General features: G+C 43.8%; 1 protein-coding gene across 1 annotated transcript in view; it reads left to right on the forward strand.

The window, feature by feature from the left end:
• Window positions 1-21,027, forward strand: part of SYT6 (synaptotagmin 6) — a 682,586-nt gene that overhangs the window by 419,417 nt on the left and 242,142 nt on the right. The window lies entirely within an intron of this gene.

Raw genomic sequence — 21,027 nt, forward strand, 5'->3', positions numbered from 1 at the left:
CTCTCCCGGGAGAATTCATGGAAAGAATGTGATAGTCATGCCAAGTATCGACAACCGGCGGCTGGAATGGAGATCGGGGGGGAGATGGTGAGCAGGCAGATTGCCCTGCTCATTACAGGCTGCCACCGGCAGAGCAGCATGTAAGTACAGAGGGGGAGGGGGGGCGCTGTGACACAAGTCCATATCATAAATTGTCTTCTATGTGCCTTCATCACACCACAACTCTGCATTATTGTCCGCAGTCTGTGCCCATCTCCTGTGCCATGTCCGCCGCAGTCTGTGCCCATCTCCTGTGCCATGTCCGTCGCAGTCTGTGCCCATCTCCTGTGCCATGTCTGCCGCAGTCTGTGCCCATCTCCTGTGCCATGTCCGCCGCAGTCTGTGCCCATCTCCTGTGCCATGTCCGCCGCAGTCTGTGCCCATCTCCTGTGCCATGTCCGCCGCAGTCTGTGCCCATCTCCTGTGCCATGTCCGCCGCAGTCTGTGACCATCTCCTGTACCATGTCCGCAGTCTCTGACCATCTCCTGTAGCATGTCTGCAGTCTCTGACCATCTCCTGTAGCATGTCCGCAGTCTCTGACCATCTCCTGTAGCATGTCTGCAGTCTCTGACCATCTCCTGTAGCATGTCTGCAGTCTCTGACCATCTCCTGTAGCATGTCCGCAGTCTCTGATCATCTCCTGTAGCATGTCTGCAGTCTCTGATTATCTCCTGTAGCATGTCTGCAGTCTCTGATCATCTCCTGTAGCATGTCCGCAGGCTCTGACCATCTCCTTTAGTATTTTGGAAGAGAGCCTGGAGCTCCTCTGCTGTCTCTTTTTTTCTTAAGAACAGATAGAATAAAAAAAAGGAGTTCTCCTGACTACTTGAATTTTTTTTTTGATGAAATCCATGAGCACTTGCGGACTTGCGCTGTAATTGTGATGCATCGTGATGCATCACAGAATCGAATCGAATCGTTGACTTGATAATCGTAATCGAATCGTGAGGCCAGTGAAGATGCGCACCTCTAATATATATATATATATATATATATATATATATATATATATATATATTTTTTTTTATCAATTTACAAAATGCAAAGTAAGTAAACAGTAGAAAAATCTAAATCAAAATAATATTTAGTGTGACTACCCTTTGGCTTTAAACGAGAGCCAGTTCTTACACTTGCACACTTTGTACACTTGCACACATTTTGTAGGGATTTTGTAGGATTAGAGTCAGGTGCATGGTTAACTAATTATACCAAGCAGGTGCTAATGATTATCAATGTTATATGTAGGCTAAAACACAGTCATTAACTGAAACAGATACAGCTGTGTAGGAGGCATCAATCTGGGTGAGGAACAGCCAAACTCTGCTACTAAATTGAGGTTGTGGAATACAGTTTCATGTCACAGGTCATACACCATTGAAAGACAGCAACAAGACACAAGGTATTTATACTGCTTCAGAAGGGTCTCTCCCAGGCAAAGATATCAAAGCAGACTGGGGTTTCAAGATGTGCTCTTTTGAAGAAGCACAAAGAAACAATGAGAACTGTAAACGCAGTGGTTGGCCAAGGAAACTTAGTGCAGCAGATGAAAGACATATTATGTTTACTTCCTATCGACATCAGAAGATATCCAGAAGTGTCATCAGCACAGAACTGGTGGAAACCAGTGAGACCCAGGCACACCCATCTACTGTCTGGAGAAGTCTGGCCAGAAGTGGTCTTCATGAAACAATTTCGACCCAAAAGCCATACCTCTGACATGGAAACATGGCTGCTCACTGATTGGTTGCTAGAGGTTACAGCACATCATCTCCTCACTGCAGGGGGGCATTATATACATATGAATGCCGTTTTTATTTACATATCAATACCGCCGGCCGCAGCTATTTACTTATGATTGCCGCCGCTATTTACATAGGAATGGCGGTTATTTACATGTAAATACAGGGTCTGCAGGTGAGTCGTCTGTACACAACAATAGGGCAGAGCTGGGCAGCATTAGTACCAGCACTTCACACTGAGATATGGGGACACAAAAACGGGACTAAAACTCCAAGGGACAAGGGAATTTAAACTGGGATAGTTGGCAAGTATGAGGCAGCTGCTTTGGGCCCCACAACAATGACAGGGCCCAGGGCAGCTTCCCCTTTTGCCCTGCCTTAAAGACGGCCCTGCACCCGGCCACCGATGCTGGTGCTATAAAGTGAAAACTGCCTTGCTGCACATTAAGATGCTTTTCTGCCCACTTAATTCACTAAATCTTGGATGTTTAGTCCCATAGTGTCACCTGAGGTTGAACTCCTTGTTCATAGCAACACCTGCATGGAAAATTAGGTATATTGGCTTGCCGAGGTGTTCTTTGAAAGGATTATTCTGCCCAAATGTCTTGGAACACTCAGCATTCAGTATTCACCTTTCTGTGATTTTTTGGTATTGTGATTTGCTGAAGAAAAAAGAATATAACTATAATATAACTATTATTACAATGATTTGACTCATAGCTAGAATTTTACTAATTGTCTCTAGTAATAGCATGGTACGTGTTTTTGGATTATACTGATCCTGGCTTGTACCAGGTGGCTGAGGATGATATGATCGTGACTGTCACTGCACCTCTGGACCCCTTTATATTACACAGCCCCGCACATCTGGTTCCTTTTACATTACACAATTTCCTGCACCTCTGGACCCCTTTACATTACACAGCCCCCGCACCTCTGGACCCCTTTACATTGCAAAGCCCCCGCACCTCTGGACCCCTTTACATTACACATACCCCTGCACCTCTGGACCCCTTTACATTACACAGACCCGCACCTCTGGTTCCCTTTACATTACACATCCCCCTGCACCTCTGGACCCCTTTACATTGCACAGCCCCCGCACCTCTGGACCCCTTTACATTGCACAGCCCTCGCACCTCTGGACCCCTTTACACATACCCCTGCACCTCTGGACCCATTTACATTACACAGCCCCCGCAACTCTGGTTCCCTTTACATTACACAGCCCCCTGCACCTCTTGACTCCTTTACATTACACAGTCCTGCACCTCTGAACCCCTTTGCATTACACAGCTCCAGTACCTCTGGACCCCTTTACATTACACAGCCCCCCTGCATATTACACAGCCCCCTGCACATTACACAGTCCCCCGCCCACCCCCCTGCATATTACACAGCCCTCCCCGCATATTACACAGCCCCCCTGCACACATCCCCTGCATATTACACAGTCTCCCACAGCTCTGCCCTTTCCTACTTTGTCCAATAAAGAGAGGGAGACAAAGCAGAGCGGAGCAGGGAGCAGAAAGCTGAATCAGAACATGGGACAGACACACAGCAGAGCTAATAAGACAGGGGGAGCTTCCGGAGTTAATTTTTCATATAAACAAGCTGGTGATTGGTTGCTAGGAACACCTAGCAACCAGTCACCTGGAAAGTTAACTCCAGGAGCTCCTGCTGTCTTATCAGTGCTGCTGTCTGTCTCTCCTGTGTTCTCATTCACCTTCTTGCTCCCTGCTCTGCTCTTACTTAAAATGTCCACGGGCTGGGTGCACGTGAATTTATCACATGCACTGACGGGCCGGATATTAAGCGGCATTGTGCTGGACATTTAGTGGCATCAGGCCGGGTGTGGCCCAAGGGCCGTAGGTTGCCGACCCCTGTCAAAGAGATATAATAAAACGCTTGATAGTTTATTTAACAGACCATAATGGAACAAATAGGATACAGTATCTCACAAAAGTGAGTGTACCCCTCACATTTTTGTAAATATTTTATTCTAACTTTATTCTTTTCATGTGACAACACTGAAGAAAGGACAATTTGCTACAATGTAAAGTAGTGAGTGTACAGCTTGTATAACATTGTAAATTTACTGTCCCCTCAAAATAACTCAATACACAGCCATTAATGTTTAAACCGCTGGCATCAAAAGTCAGTAGACCCCTAAGTGAAAATGTCCAAATTGGGCCCAATTAGCTATTTTCCCTCCCTCAGGTGTGAACGGGAAGCAAGTATGTTAAATTTGGTGTTATTGCTCTCACTCTCTCATACTGGTCACTGGAAGTTCAGCATGGTACCTTATGGCAAAGAACTAAAAAAAGAATTGTTGCTCTACATAAAGATGGCATAGGCTATAAGAAGATTGCCAAGACCCTGAAACTATGCTGCACCATACAGTGGTTTAACAGAACAGGTTCTACTCAGAACAGGCCTCGTCATGGTCGACCAAAGAAGTTGAGTGCACATGCTCAGCGTCATATCCAGAGGTTGTCTTTGGGAAATAGACCTATGAGTGCTGCCAGCATTGCTGCAAAGGTTGAAGGGGTGGGGGGTTCAGCCTGTCAGGTGTTCAGACCATATGCTGCACGCTGCATCAAATTGGTCTGCATGGCTGTCATTACAGAAGGAAGCCTCTTCTAAAGATGATGCACAAGAAAGTCCACAAACAGTGTGCTGAAGACAAGTAGACTAAGGACATGGATTACTGGAACCATAAAGTACAAAAACACTACTTATTAACTCCATCCTCTACTTTTTTTTAATCCATTTTTGTCAATAATATTTTACCATTGAGTTTTAAGCTACACTGGTTCCCAAGTTGTAAGAGCAAATTTTAGTAATCATAATGTTAATTAGGGATGAGCCAAACACCTCCCCCATTTTAGTTCGCGGCAGAACATGCGAACAGACAAAAAATTTGTGCGAACACCATTAAAGTCTATGGGACTCGAACGTGAAAAATCAAAAGTGCTAATTTTAAAAGCTAATATGCAAGTTATTGTCATAAAGAGTGTTTGGGGACCCGGGTCCTGCCCCAGGGGACATGTATCAATGCAAAAAAAGTTTTAAAAACGGCTGTTTTTTCAGGAGCAGTGATTTTAATAATGCTTAAAGTGAAACAATAAAAGTGAAATATTCCTTTAAATATCGTGCCTGGGGGGTGACTATAGTATGCCTGTAAAGTGGCGCATTTTTCCCGTGTTTAGAACAGTCCCTGCACAAAATGACATTTATAAACGAATAAAAGTCATTTAAAACTGCTTGCGGCTGTAATATAATGTTGCCCCCCCCCCCCCCCAGCCCAGTACCAGGCCCTTTGGGTCTGGTATGGATATTAAGGGAAACCCCGCACCCAAATTTAAAAAAAAAAAGGCGTGGGGCCCCCAGGCCCTATATACTCTGAACATCAGCAGTATACAGGCGGTCCCCGGGTTACAAACAAGATAGGGACTGGAGGTTTGTTCTTCAGTTGAATCTGTTTGTAATTTGGAACAGGTACATTTTGTAAGTGTAGCTCCAGCCAAAATATCTATTTTTAAGCGTTTTGGATAACATAGGGAAGGGTTATCATCACCCCTGTAACATTTGTTTTGCTGTCTGTGCCAGTGTTGCCATCCTACCAGATTGAAATTTACTGGCACGACACTCAAAATTTACTGGCACAGCCACGTTTTTACTGGCATTTCCAAAAATTACAGTTTTAAGTGCAAATTTTAGTATTTAGGCTACAAACAAGTACAATATGCAATTAGCAATATGATTTAAGGTAGATATTAGGGCAAAAAACATATTTATTTTTTTATTTTTTATATAGTAAGTAAGTAGCTCAGGGACAGGACTCAGGAGGGCAAGAAATTAGAATAGGAAGGCACACACACACATTAAATTCTCACAGTGACGATGACAGAAGTATGCAGCAGCACAGATGATGCTGACTTCTCACTGGCACGACATGTCCCCATCCTGAGTCACAGTGACAGTCTCTTTCCAAGCCAGGTGGTCCCTTCAGTCCATTCCAGTCTAAACAGCACTGACAGTCCCACTCCTGACCTCCCCTGCTTCTTTCCTGCAGACCCACACACAAGGCTCTGGCCGCTCTGCTTGGCTCCCTTGCACCATGACATCACACGACACACTCGGGCACCGCCTCCACCAGAGCTGCCCGAACACATTGTAGCAGGCACTTGGATGGTCTCGGCCGGCTCTGGACCGGGCCGAACATCACAACCATATTTTTTACTGGCAACTTTTTCCTTTTACTGGCATTTACTGGCAGGAGAAAATTGCCTGTTTTTTACTGGCTGCCAGTAAAAATACTGACGGTTGGCAACACTGGTCTGTGCCCCTGTTCAGAAGATTTCACCTCACTTTCTGTACCAATGACAATTGGATTTAGAAAATTTGGGGTTATTAGGGAAACAAGGATTGGTGATAAAGCATCAGTGGAGACTAGGGATGAGCTTCGAGTTCGAGTCGAACCCTTCAGGTCTGGTATGGATATTAAGATGGATATGAAGGGGAACCCCGCGCCAAAAAAAAAAAAAAAAAAGGCATGGGGGTCAAAATCCATACCAGACCCCATTTTTAACACTTTTTTTGTGAAATGGTAGGGGTACTTTTGTACCCCCTTACCATTTCACATGGGGAGCCGGGATCTGGGGGTCCCCTTGTTTAAGGGGGCTTCCAGATTTCGATAAGCCCGCCACCTGCAGACCCCCACAACCACCGGGCAAGGGTTGTGGGGAAGACGCCCTTGTCCCCATCAACATGGGGACAAGGTGCTTTGGGGGGGACCCCAAAGCACCCTCCCAGTACGGTTCAGGAGGGGGGGCGCTCTCTCGTTCCCCCCTCTTTTCCTGCGGCCTGCCAGGTTGCGTGCTCAGATAAGGGACTGGTATGGATTTTGAGGCGGACCCCACGCCATTTTTTTAAAAATTTTGGCACAGGGTTACCCTCAATATCCATACCAGACCTGAAGGGCCTGGTATGGAATTTAGGGGGACCCCCACGCCATTTTTTTTTTCAAATTTTGGTTCGGGGTTCCCCTGTGGGGAAATCCCATGCTGTTTTTTTCAATGAACTTTTATGTGTATTGTCGGGCCGACAATTCATTAATAGCTGCGAGTAGTTTTAAATGACTTTTTTTCCTTTGAAATGTCATTTTGCTGTCAGACTGTTCTAAACAAGGGAAACATGCGCCCCTTTACAGGCATACTATAGACACCCCCCAGGTACGAAATTTAAAGGAATATTACACTTTTATTGTTTCACTTTAAGCATTATTAAAATCACTGCTCCTGAAAAAACGAACGTTTTTAAAACTTTTTTTTGCATTGATCCATGTCCCCTGGGGCAGGACCCAGGTCCCCAAACACTTTTTATGACAATAACTTGCATATAAGCCTTTAAAATTAGCACTTTTGATTATTCATGTTCGAGTCCCATAGACTTTAACAGTGTTCGCGTGTTCGAACAAATTTTTTGCCTGTTCGCATGTTCTGGTGCAAACCGAACAGGGGGGGTGTTCGGCTCATCCCTAGTGGAGACACCTTTTTCCCATATTAACTCTTACAGAAGAGAATTTCCCTTCCTAGAGATAGATTTCCTCTCACTTCCTGTTGTCTCCCTCCGTTTCTAAGTAGGAGTCGTTTGAAAGTCGGATGTTTGAAAATAGGGGACTGCCTGTATATACTATACGGCCTGCCCTATACACGGAAAAATTGGATGCGGAAAATTGGGCATTAGGTGTTGGTGGTACCAGAAGACTGTAAGCCCTCAAAGTTACTCTTAGTGGGCACTGGAACAGGCCCTGCTGTGAAATATTATATCAAGATTTGAAATTACGCGCCCCTGTTAAACAGGGGCATAAACATTGGGCCTTAGGCGGTGGTGGTGGTGGTGGAACAACATTGTAAAGCCTAACAGATACTTTTGTTGAGCACAGGAACAGGCCCTGCTGTGAAATATTAGATCAAAAATTGTAAGTAAGCGCGCCTGTTAAACATGGGCATAAAAATTGGGCCTTAGGCGGTGGTGGTGGTGGTGGTGAGGCACAACACTGTAAAGCCTCATAGATACTTTTGTTGAGCGCAGGAACAGGCCTTGCTGTGAACTATTAGATCAAAAATTGTAATTACGCGCCCCTGTTAAACAGGGGCATAAAAATTGATCCTAATACCATGTACACACGGGCAGACTTTTCGTCATGAAAGGTCCGACGGTCTTTCCGACGGACTTTCGACGGACTTTTGCCGGACTTCCGACAGACTTTTGAATGAACGGACTTGGCCACACACGATCACACCAAAGTCCGACGGATTCGTACATGATGACGTACGACCGGACTAAAATAGAGTAGATAAAGTAGATAGCCAGTAGCCAATAGCTGCCCTAGTGTCAGTTTTCATCCGTTGGACTAGCATACAGACAAACGGATTTTTCAACCGGACTTGAATCCGTCGGAAAGATTTGAAACATGTTTCAAATCTAAACTCTGTCTGATTTTCAACCGTAAAGGTCCGTCGGAAGTCTGATGAAGCCCACACACAGTCGGATTGTTCCACAGATTCGTTCCGGTGGACGAGTTTGGTCGAAAAGTCCGCCTGTGTGAACACGGCATTAGGCAGTGGTGGTGGTGGTGGCACAACACTGTAAAGCCTCAGAGATATTTTTGCTGAGCACAGGAACAAGCCCTGCTGTGAAATATTAGATCAAAAATTGTAAATACGCGACCCTGTTAAACAGGGGCAGAAAAATTGGGCCTTAGGCAGTGGTGGTGGTGGCACAACACTGTAAAACCTCACAGATACTTTTGTTGAGCGCAGGAACAGGCCCTGCTGTGAAATATTGGATCAAAAATTGTAATTATGTGCCCCTATTAAACAGGGGCATAAAAATTGGGCCTTAGGCTGTGGTGGTGGTGGCACAACACTGTAAAGCCTCACAGATACTTTTGTTGAGCGCAGGAACAGGCCCTGCTGTGAAATATTAGATCAAAAATTGTAAATACATGCCCCTGTTAAACAGGGGCAGAAAAATTGGGCCTTAGGCAGTGGTGGTGGTGCCCTGAACCGAAAATATTCCTAGAAGCTATCATCATGAAGATTGAGGAGGAATAGGATAGTCACTCAGCATAATAGGATAGTCACTCAGCATAGGCAGTCTTCAAGGGATCCCACATCCATAGAAAAATCAATCGGTTACATCAGCATCAGGTGCTTGGTAGCTGGTGATCCAAGAAAGAATGCTGGATGCAGGACAGGCTAGTAGCTCAATTGCAATTTGAGCAGGCTCTGGCCAGTGGTCCATCCTCAAGACCCAGTAATCCAGTGGATGTTCTGGTGGAAAGGTCTCCAAGTCTGATCTTGCCCCTAGATATACCTGCACCATGTAATTCAGACGCTGGCGATGGTTGCTGGAACCAATCATTCCTGGGCGCTGAGGACTGAAGAATTGTCTGAAGGCATTGGTCAGCCAGCCACCTTCTCCGCTGCTCTTTCTGTGACTGAACGAAGCCTCAGCAACACGTTGTCCAGCACCAGGGAATTGTAACGTCCAAGGCTCTGGAAATGCATTGCACAAATCTTTCTGCAAGGCCTCCCAAGATGTTTCATCCTCTGTTCCCTCTGCGAAGGATGGATAAGTTCTGCAACCTTACCCTTGTAATGTGGATCAAGAAGGGTTGCCAGCCAGTAATGATCCCTCTCCTTGATACCACGAATCCTAGGGTCCTTTCGCAGGCTTTGCAGGATCAGGGAGGCCATGCAGCGTAAGTTTGCAGATCCCTTGAAGACGGCTGCTGATGCTGAGTGTTATCCTCCACCTCCATGCTGACACAATACTCCTCCTCCTCTTCTTCTTCCTGTGTGATCGGCGGGCCTGCAGGAATACTAGTATCTGGATAAAAGGGGCCTTGAGAGGTAAGGAAGTCCTCCTCTTCCTCCCACTGTTCTGCCTCAAAGAGGGACAGTATCACTGATGCATGCACTGTCACTGCTCACCATCCTTGTGGCCTCCTCAAATGGTGACAGGACAGTGCATGCATCCTTGATCAGTAGTCACTGGCGTCGCGAAAAAAAGCCAAGCTCCCCTGACCCTGTCCTGGTGCCATACTCACACAGGTACTCATTGATGGCCCTCTGCTGCGTGAGCAGCATTTCCAAGGTTGGGTTCCACCTGGTGGGCATATCACAAATGAGGCGGTTCTTGGGCAGGTTGCATTCTCTTTGAATGTCAGCCAGCTGAGCACTGGCATTATATGACCGACAGAAATGACAACAGACTTTCCTGGCCTGCCTCAGGAGATACTGTAAGCCAGGGTATCTGCTCAAGAACCACTGCACCACCAAATTCAGGACGTGAGCCAAACAGGGAACATGAGTCAAGTGTCCCTGTCGGAGGGCGGAGAGGAGGTTGATGCCATTGTCGCATACAACCATTCCTGACTGAAGCTGGCGTGATGTCAACCACCTCTGAGCCTGCCCCTGCAGAGCTGACAGAATCTCTGCTCCAGTGTGGCTCCTGACCCCTAAGCAGACCAACTCAAGCACCGCATGGCATCTTTTTGCTTGCATAGCCCCTTGAATGCCTAGGGAGAACCACTCGTTCAGAGGAGAAATCTGCAGAGGAAGAGGCCATAGAGGAGGAAGAAGAAGAGGAGGGGGTGGAGGAGAGAGCTGTGGCAGAATCACCACTAGCATTTTGGAGGCGTGGTGGTGGAACAAGCTCCAACAATACTGAACCCTGTCCTGCATCCTTCACAGCTGCCAGCAGAGTTACTCAGTGTGCCATGAAAGAAAGGTAACGTCCCTGTTCATGCCTGCTGGACCATGAGTCATCAGTAATATGCACCTTGCTGCTGACCGCCCTGTCCAACGAGGCCACGATATTGCCTTCCACATGCTGGTAGAGATCCGGAAATGGCGTTTGGGAACCTGCCACTGAGGTACCGCACAAAAGGGGGCAGAGTCTACCAGCTGAAAAGGCAGCAGTTGCAGTGCAAGCAATTTGGCCAAGCTAACACTCAGACGCTGGGACCGAAATTAGCAACTGGTGTAGGGAAATTTGCCTGCTAAAATCCGATGTTGGTGTACCGCTAGAAGATTGGCCGCAAGTACTTGGGACACCTATTTTTATACCTTCATTCCTCTCAGTGCAGGTTTCTGAGAGGACTGGAGATATAGTGGGGTTGGAGATCCCAGCTGATGAGGAGCAAGGAGCAGTCCGCCTTGTTCTTTGATGTGGGTCTTTTAAGTGCTGTTGCCAACGTACTGCATGGTAGGTCTTTATATGTCTGGTCAAGCATGTGGTGCCCAAGCCGTTTTGGCCACGCTTGATATGCTTCAGACATATGTTGCAAACAGCAACAGTGCGATCTGCTGCACACATGTCAAAAAAGGCCCACACCAAAGAACTTTTCAAAATATGTGGGGAGTCAGCAGCACCCTGCACCTGCTTAGCTCTCCAGTGTGATGCAATAAGGTGGTTGCCCTTAAGCTTCCCCCTGGAGGGCATCTTGCCTTGTTGGAGATGTGCCTCCTCCTCTCTTCTATCAGGCACCCAAGTAGAGTCAGTGACCTCATCATGCCCTCCCTCCTCATCACTGGAGCAAACTTGGCAGTAGGCTGCAGCTCGGGGAACATGACTGCCAGTTTCTTGACCTTCTTGGGCACCCCCTCTCTCTAGGCTCACGTTACTCCCTTCCTCAACCTGGGTACCTTCATCAGAGCCTTCAAATTGCTGCACATCCTCCTGCAGCATGTACCCTACACTGTGGTCGAATAGTTCAGGGGACTCCTCCGTGCATGATGGTGAGGCTAGGGAAGGAGTGACTGTTGACATGGAGCCAATGGAATAGGTCACTTTGGCAGCTGCATTGGTAGGCAAACTACTCTGAGCCTGGGTGACAGAGGATGAGGAGGATGAGGAAGGCTTTGTTATCCATTCCACCAACTCTTCTGCATGTTGTGACTCAATAACATGGCCAGCTGCCAAAAAAAAAGCACACACGTGCCCCACGGCCATGTGCTGAGGATGCACCGTGTCCACGACCAGCACTGTCGACTGTAGACACAGAGCCTGCTTGCCCTCTTTTGGTGGCCTGTGAGCACCTGCCTTTCCTTGGTGGCCTTCCGGACATTCTGTAAATTTTGTTTAGCAAAACCACACTACACTGTATTGTGTACTGTGTACACCACCAGAAAAGTAGCAAGTGCACTAGGGGTGCACGGTACTGTGTACACCAACAGAAGTGTAATAACAACTATGGGTGTACTGTATGTATTGTGTTCTGTGTACAGCACCAGAAAAGTAGTAGCAACTGCACTAGGGGTGCACGGTACTGTGTACACCAACAGAAGTGTAATAACAACTATGGGTGTACTGCATTGTGTATACCACCATAAAAGTAGTAGCAACTGCACTAGGGGTGCACGGTACTGTGTACACCAACAGAAGTGTAATAACAACTATGGGTGTACTGTATGTATTGTGTACTGTGTACACCACCAGAAAAGTAGTAGCAAGTGCACTAGTGGTGCAGGGTACTGTGTACACCAACATAAGTGTAATAACAACTATGGGTGCACTGTATGTATTGTGTACACCACCCAAAAAGTAGCAGAAACTGCACTAGGGGTGCACGGTACTGTGTACACCAACAGAAGTGTAATAACAACTATGGGTATACTGTATGTATTGTGTACTGTGTACACCACCAGAAAAGTAGTAGCAACTGCACTAGGGGTGCCACGGTACTGTGTACAACAACAGAAGTTTAATAACAACTATGGGTGCACTGTATGTATTGTGTACTGTGTACACCACCAGAAAAGTAGTAGCACTATCAACTGCACTACGGGTGCACGGTACTGTGTACACCAACAGAATTGTAATAACAACTATGGGTGTACTGTATGTATTGTGTACTGTGTACACCACCAGAAAAGTAGTAGCAACTGCACTAGGGGTGCACGGTACTGTGTACACCAACAGAAGTGTAATAACAACTATGGGTGTACTGCATTGTGTACACCACCAGAAAAGTAGTAGCAACTGCACTAGGGGTGCACAGTACAGTGTACACTAACAGAAGTGTAATAACAACTATGGGTGTACTGCATTGTGTACACCACCAGAAAAGTAGAAGCAACTGCACTAGGGTTGAACGGTATTGTGTACACCACCAGACGTCTAATAACAACTATGGGTGCACTGTATGTATTGTGTACTGTGTACACCACCAGAAAAGTAGTAGCAACTGCGCTAGGGGTGCACGGTACTGTGTACCGTGCACCAACAGAAGTGTAATAACAACTATGGGTGTACTGTGTACACCACCAGAAAAGTAGTAGCAACTGCACTATGGGTGCACAGTACTGTGTACACTGCTTGAAGTATATTAGAAAAAGTACACCAGGAACGGCCTTGTCAGATATGGGTACTCACCGAGGCCGAGATGCTGAGAGCAGTAACCTATTGCGACTAAGCGCACTCCACTGCTGGAGATGGTACAGGGGGTGAAGGGCACAAAGAGGCACAAATCACCAGCAGGCAGGGCAGGTCACAGGGAAGGAGACAGATGTGCAGGACTGGGAGATGCTGAAGCTCAGGGAGGTAGATGAGCTAGTCCAACAACAGGCCGGGGGTCGAACACCGATGACTGCCAAGAGTCTCTTAGATAGGCAAAACAGTCTTGTGCTGGAGACTGATAGCAGGTCGATAAACAGACTGATGATTAAAAGCTGAAGACTGATAGGAAGTCCGTAAAACAGGCCAAGGGTCAAATATAAGTAACTGGAGGCAAAGTCTATGAGCAAGCCAGGGGTCAAGCACTTTAGACAAGTAGCAGAGTCTGGGAGCAGGCCGAGGGTCAATCACTGGAGACAGGAAGCAATATCCGTAGATAGGCTGAGGGTCAAACACAGGAGGCAAATAGCGAGGTCCGAGAGGCAAGCCGTAGGTCAGATGCAGGACGAGATCAGTGTAAGTCGAGGTCAATCCGGGTCACAATGGGTAATCAAGAATCAGGATACAAGCAGGAAACACTCAGGAAGCTGAAAGACAAACCAGCAATTTGGCCATGGCAGAGTGGCTTTTATAGGCAGTGGGAGGCTCAGGTTGTGCGTGCGCTATTGCGCACGAGCGTTCGCTGTTCCGCCGAATTGCACATTCGCTGTTTCACTGAATTGTGAATGCGCATTAGCCGTTCCATTGTATTGTGCCCAGGGATGCGCCGGGGTGCTGCTTTACCGCGCATGTGCATAGGAAAGTGGCGGTATTGGCGAGGCTGGTACTTGCTTCTTTCCTGACAGGCCTGCAGTCAGATATAGCTAAACTGGATACAGTGGATATATATATATATATATATATATATATATATATATATATATATATATATATATACGAGACTGTCTGTATATATATATTAAATACACTGCACTGCAGATAACTGAATAACCTGCCTGCCTTAAGTATATTAGAAAAAGTACACCAGGAACGGCCTGAAGTCAGATATAGCTAAACTGGATACAGTGGATATATATATATATATATATATATATATATATATATATATATATATATTCGAGACTGTCTGTGTATATATATATATATATATGTAGCACTGACCCCGAAGGAACTGCTGATTTATTTGAGCCTGTACTCTGCTTTATTACCCCTTTAATTTATCTCAGACCCCCTGACACAGCTGTGATGTAATAGGTGCAGTCAAGACAAAACCTTAACGGCAAGTTCACAATACACAATGTAATATACCTGGTTGACTTTACCTTGCACTCTGCTTGTTTTCTTGATGTAAAGGAAAACAACACCCAGACAGTTGTACTTAAATAAAAACTTTGTTTACTGCAATTGCTCTAAAGTAAAACAATACAATGGTTGAACTGTCAGACCAACGTAGTCTGACAGGCAACTGACTTTAGCTAGAAAGGTATTACACAGATGTAAAATGTTTGAAATAACTTATTATTAATCTGCTAAAGGAACATAGGATAAATGACAGAGTGAATTGATCTCACTATGAGCACTATCCTATCCTACGCGCGCCTTATAACTATAACTAAATCAGAGACTAATTTGATAAAGTATAGTACAACATCTAGGGAGCTCCCATTATCTGATATCACAGAAAACTTAATATGGCAATAAACACAAAGCCTTGTATTTTGTTGGTCAGTCTTTCTTTTCTTCTTTCCTCTGCTAGCAATGAACAAAGTGAATTTGTAATCCAATGGTTAGTTACTCCCGATAAAAGCAAGCCGGATATTTAATCAAGGTTTTGATGAAGCAGTACTGCAGCTATCTCTGATATCAATGACACAGTACCAATTCCTCAATGAGACACAGGCCCGAGGCCTAGTTTTAGCTCAGTTTAATCCTCTTGGCTTTGCTTGTGGGACTATGGGTCCCAGCAACTCTGTATTGTATAGATGAATGTGTAAATGTGCATCAAAGAAACTTTTTGGGCAACAGCCCTCTCACCCAACCAGGACAGTGTTGTCAGGAAGTTCTGCTCTGATGTACAGGGTTCTGTCTCTAACCGTTCGGCACTACTGCGCTGCTCCACTCACAACGAGACATTCCAGCACTCCCAGATGGCTCCGCCACGCTCCTCTGGCTCCTTCCCAGTCTTGCACCATCGTCAGTTTAGCACTCTGGTGTGTCAAGTATTGCTGCTCGGATTGCTCTTCCGTGGAGGTAGGCCGCGCTGTGCTGGAGACCTCACACAGATCCTCCCAGGCTGGCCATGCGTGTCCAAGAGACCTAAGATGGCCGCGCCGAGCCCTTTTATATTCTTCCCACAATGCAGTTCAGTTCTCCTGAAGTTCATGGGAGTTAATGGGCATTGTGGGTAGGTCACAAACACTTCCATGTCAACTTCATAAATGATCAAAAATAAAGAATCCAGTCCTTTCATATTTTGGCCATTAGATGGCGCCAGATGCTAAGATTTAACATACATTAGGATACATTCCGAAATATGTGACTGCTACATATATATATATATATATATATATATATATATATATATATATATATACATATATATATATATATATATATATTTATTTATTAAATACACTGCAGCTAACTGAATAACCTGCCTGCCAGAAGTATATTAGAAAAAGTACACCAGGAACAGCTTGCAGTCAGATATAGCTAAATTGTGTATATATATATATATATATATATATATATATATATATATATATAATATATATATATATATATATATATATATATATATATATATATATATGAGACTGTCTGTATATACTGTATATATTAAATACACTGCAGCTAACTGAATAACCTGCCTGCCTGAAGTATATTCGAAAAATTACACCAGGAACGGCCTGCAGTCAGATATAGCTAAACTGGATACAGTGGATATATATACAGTATCTCACAAAAGTACACCCTCACATTTTTGTAAATATTTTATAATATCTTTTCATGTGACAACACTGAAGAAATGACACTTTGCTACAATGTAAAGTAGTGAATGTACAGCTTGTATAACAGTGTAAGTTTGTTGTCTCCTCAAAATAACTCAACACACAGCCATTAATGTCTAAATCACTGCAACAAAAGTGAGTACACCCCTAAGTGAAAATGTCCAAATTGGGCCCAAAGTGTCAATATTTTGTGTGCCCACCATTGTTTTCCAGCACTGCCTTAACCCTCGTGGGCATGGAGTTCACTAGAGCTTCACAGGTTGCCACTGAAGTCCTCTTCCACTCCTCCATGACAACATCATGGAGCTGGTGGATGTTAGAGACCTTGCACTCCTCCACCTTCATTTTCTCAGCTTGTCGTAGTGTTGTACATCACCGCGTTCTTGACGGTCGAAAGTTCAGAGAACTTTTGTGTGACCATGTGTATGCTAGCTAAGCTTGAGCAGAATTCTGTCGGAAAAGCTATCCAAGTTTTTTCTCGTGTGTACGGGGCATTAGTCCCCCTGAGCCATGATTGACCAAAGGCACCCTGCCTTTGGCCAATTATGGCTCTCTTAGCTGAGGGCTCTGGGATTGGCCAAAGCATGCAGGTCATGGTGAATGCTTTGGCCAATCATCATACAGCAATGCACTGAACTCCCACAGTGCATTATGGGCCGTTACGCGTCACTCAAATTTGGTGTGAACGGCCCATACTGTTCGGTTTTAACCTGGCAAACTATGTAACTGAATGGAAACTCCAGTAGCAAGACTTTTCTATTATAGTTCACAGCCCTGTTTATGCCCTTCCTGCTATAGGTGCTCCCACCTCTTGTTATGCATTCTCCTTTTTATTAATTAAAAATATAACAACAAAAGTAGAGCCCATGCATAACCGCTGATGCATTGGAAACAAAAAAAGTACAACATGTAGTAAAAAATAAACAAACTGCTTTACCTAAACTGGGAATAAATCTAGGCAGATTTGGGATAGTGAATAACCAATCATTGCCTGCACCTGACAAAAACATATTCTGAATGCCAACATAAACTGATTAAGCAAGTTGTATGCATATGGGCAGCAACGGAGAAACTGCTTTTATACAACCCCCACTCTGTACAGTAAAATTGATCATTCTTCCAGCCCATACTAATGGAATATTCATGCTTCTCCTTCTTTTGCATAACCTCAATGCCAAACGTCTGTTGTAATCAAGGGGATAGTGCTCTAAGTGCCCACGTGGCTGGAGACATTTCTGAGTAAACCCCCCCTTTCCATGGGCTTCCACCCCATCTCTTCTGCACTACATAGTTAAAGTGCTCATTTTTGGTACCTAGGGTGCCAGAAACAATGGTGTCTACCTACCTAATCCCTTGCTCCCGTAGGCCTGTCCTTCCATGTACCTGGTCTCCCAAAGCCTGTTCTCCAAAATGCTTTAGCTGTCAATCATAGCTCTAAAATCCCCAAGTACAATGTATGGCCAGTAGCCCTTCATTGTTAGTAAGGGCACCAATGACCCACTCACTATTCAGAGCCTCAAGAGAAGGATTGAGCACCAGCTGCCGGGGGAGCGAGGGATGAGATAAGAAAGTTATTTTTCCTAGAGGCGTACCTGCTTGGAGTTCAGCCTTTTCATCACTATGATCTGTAAGAAAAGTGTTTTGGCAACACTTAGGTTGATTTACCAAAACTGGTGAAGCTGTGCATGGTAGCTAATCAGCCTCTAACTTCAGCTCATTCAATTAAGATATGACGACAAAAATGGAATCCGACTGGTTTCTATGCAGAGCTGCAGCAGATTTTGTACTCTCCACTTTTAATAAATCAACCCCTAAGTTTTCTCTGGTTGCTACATGTCTATTAGTTTATGCCACGATTTCAGAAGTTATGTTGTTATGTTGTCTTTGGGAAATCTATATTAAATTAGTCCCACATGGCATTACATGACATTTAAATGTAACATTGCTTAATTCTGACAGAAGTCACTAAGACCTTCTTAGAACATTTCATGTGTCTTTTGGACCCTTGCGGGTTTTTAAACACAATGATTTTGGCTTCATCTCTAGCCTAATACCTTGCATAAATGGTCATGTACATCAAACCTTTTCATTATCAGAATGACTGCTCTTTGGGTCTGTATGTTTAAAAATATATTTACAATTTTTTTTTTCTTTTGTACAACTTTGCTTGGAATAACTGTTTATGTTATACGTTTTAATATGATACTGCACATTTGTTTAGGAAGAGGATTTAAAAAAGGCAATGGTTTTCTCGCAACAAACATTTTGTTATATCTTTCACGATTGCAGTTCCACTTTATTTCTTACCACTTTTTATGCTTAATTCTGTAGCAGGATCACGGTTAGGTTTTGTGCCCAATTAATAAATAACCAATAGGAGACCGGCAGAAGAGGCTTGCATTATTTATATTTTCTATAGAATTTTCTCTGTGGCAGGACATTTTATTTGTCCATGCATCGTGCCTGGAATATCAATTAAACCTATTATGTGATACAGCCAATACTGTAGGTTCAATTATTATGGAAACTTCAGCAGAATCAAACTGGCGTCTAGAAAAAAATTGTTTTGCAGTAAAACCTTGGTTTGAGAGTAACTTGGTTTGAGAGTGTTTTGCATAACAAGTAACATTTTTTAATACATTTGACTTGATATATAAGCAATGTCTTGATATACAAGTAGCATCATGTCACAACTGAGTATAAAAGAGAAGAGAGGTGCCTCTAAGTGTAGCAATATGGTTACATTTAATGAAGGTACAACATATAGCAACATATTGCTACACTTAGAGGCGCCTCTCTTCTCTTTTATACTCTGTAGCTCCTGCTGGATTTTGCTTCTATACCCCTTGTGGAGGCTTCCACAATGGATGGACATTTTATGGTTACACAACCTATCACATTGCTATAATCTTTTTATATGGATTATAAATTATACTGAAGGACTTATGAATAAATGGTTGTGTAACGAATCATTTGAGTTTCCATTATTTCTTATGGGGAAATTTGCTTTGAAATACAAGTGCTTTGGATTGCAAGCATGTTTCTGGAACGAATTATGCTCATAATCCAAGGTTTTACTGTACTTGTAATTTTTGCATAGACATTTGAGTTATTTGATGCATTGTAAATATGCTAGCATATTTAATAATAGAAATAATCCTTGTTGCATAGTTGTGGTGGTCAGGTTAAAGCTAAATTTTTATCTGCCTATATTTTTTCTTGGAGGAGTGGGCAACCCTGGGTGAACTGCATTTGCAAGCAGACTGCTCTAGGTATTACCCATGTGATGGTAAGCCTCCATGATTGAGACAACTAAAATCCAATGAATGAAAAGGATAGACCAGCTACAGTAAGACAGAGGAGAACAGAGTTAGATAATGTTGGATGTCCTCCGGCAGTGCAGTTAAATAAGAGTAATCAATTTCAGTACAGGAGAAGAGCCTGTACAACTGTGCAAGACTCAATGTAAGGCTTAAAAGCAGCATTAAGCCCAAGACCAAAAATGTAATATATTGCAGATTACACATAGGCTTATTTTTCAGGATTTTTAGTCTGTTTTTTCCATTGTTTTCACCTGGTGATCTGGCGAATAAAACACACCTTCTGTATGAAAGTGCCTCCACTCTGGATGAATGAGTACAGGGGGCACCTTTGGGTGGCTGCATTGTCAGTCTGGGGGGAGGGGAGTGTTAGATGTACTAGCAGATTTAAATACACCAGCAAATTGAAGCCAAACTTCAGCTATTACATTATAAGCAGTTACAGCAAACATGTTTTTTTCCTTTTGGGATGAAAGGTTTAACATACATAAATAAAATCAGATCATTGTAAGCACCCCTGTCAGTATTAAATGGTTTGTCTTATCTCTGTAACTCATGCATTCTTCTGGAGAGCTTGTTCTTTTAAAAATGAAAAATAACAGACTTACTGGCTGGATCACCAAATGAAGATAGAAAAAAAAGCCTAAAAAGATAATGAGTGCAGCCATCACATCTAAGAAATAGTAAGCTGCAATACAGTAAATGTTTGCTTTTGGGTTTAATACTGCTTTTAGTCCATATTATTAAAAAATCTAGAATGATAAAACTACACAAATTATATACTGTGTGTGTGTGTTTATATATATATATATATATATATATATATATGTATATATGGGCTGTTTTTTCTGTAGATCACAATATCTGGCTTGGGCTAGAACAACAAAGTGACTTTTGACTGGGCAATCAGGATTTTAGTGGACTACTACTAGAGGAGACTAACTTTACTAGACATCAATCACCTGCTTTAAAATACATAGCAAAATCATCATGAGAGATTTTCAGTCACTCCTGTTTCAGATAACAGAAGCAACTTTTTTCCTATCTTTCATCTAAGTGCAAACTATTAATTGCACACAGTTGCTATCACATGCCATTAAAATACATTTTAAATACAATCTTTTTAAATACTATGTTGCCCTCCACTGAAGTAATTGATCACCTGGATAGAAATGTCAGAAAAACAAAAAGTCATGAAGATTACAAAAATCATTTGCATTGCTTTCTTTTGCTGCAAAATCAAAATTTGCCCGTGCAGCTCTATCCTTATGCTGAGTACTCTTGGACTGAAAATCGACTGGTTCAGCAGGGATCGGACAAATTCCGATCTGTGTGTAGCCCTCCTGGTTCGACAGAAGCTGATCGTGTGGAATCATAGTCTACCTCACAGTTATGATTCATCAAAACTTTGCAGCTGACACCACAATTGTATTTAGTGCCTCGTT

Source organism: Aquarana catesbeiana, linkage group LG02, assembly GCF_042186555.1.
Source record: "Aquarana catesbeiana isolate 2022-GZ linkage group LG02, ASM4218655v1, whole genome shotgun sequence".
NCBI lineage: Eukaryota > Metazoa > Chordata > Amphibia > Anura > Ranidae > Aquarana > Aquarana catesbeiana.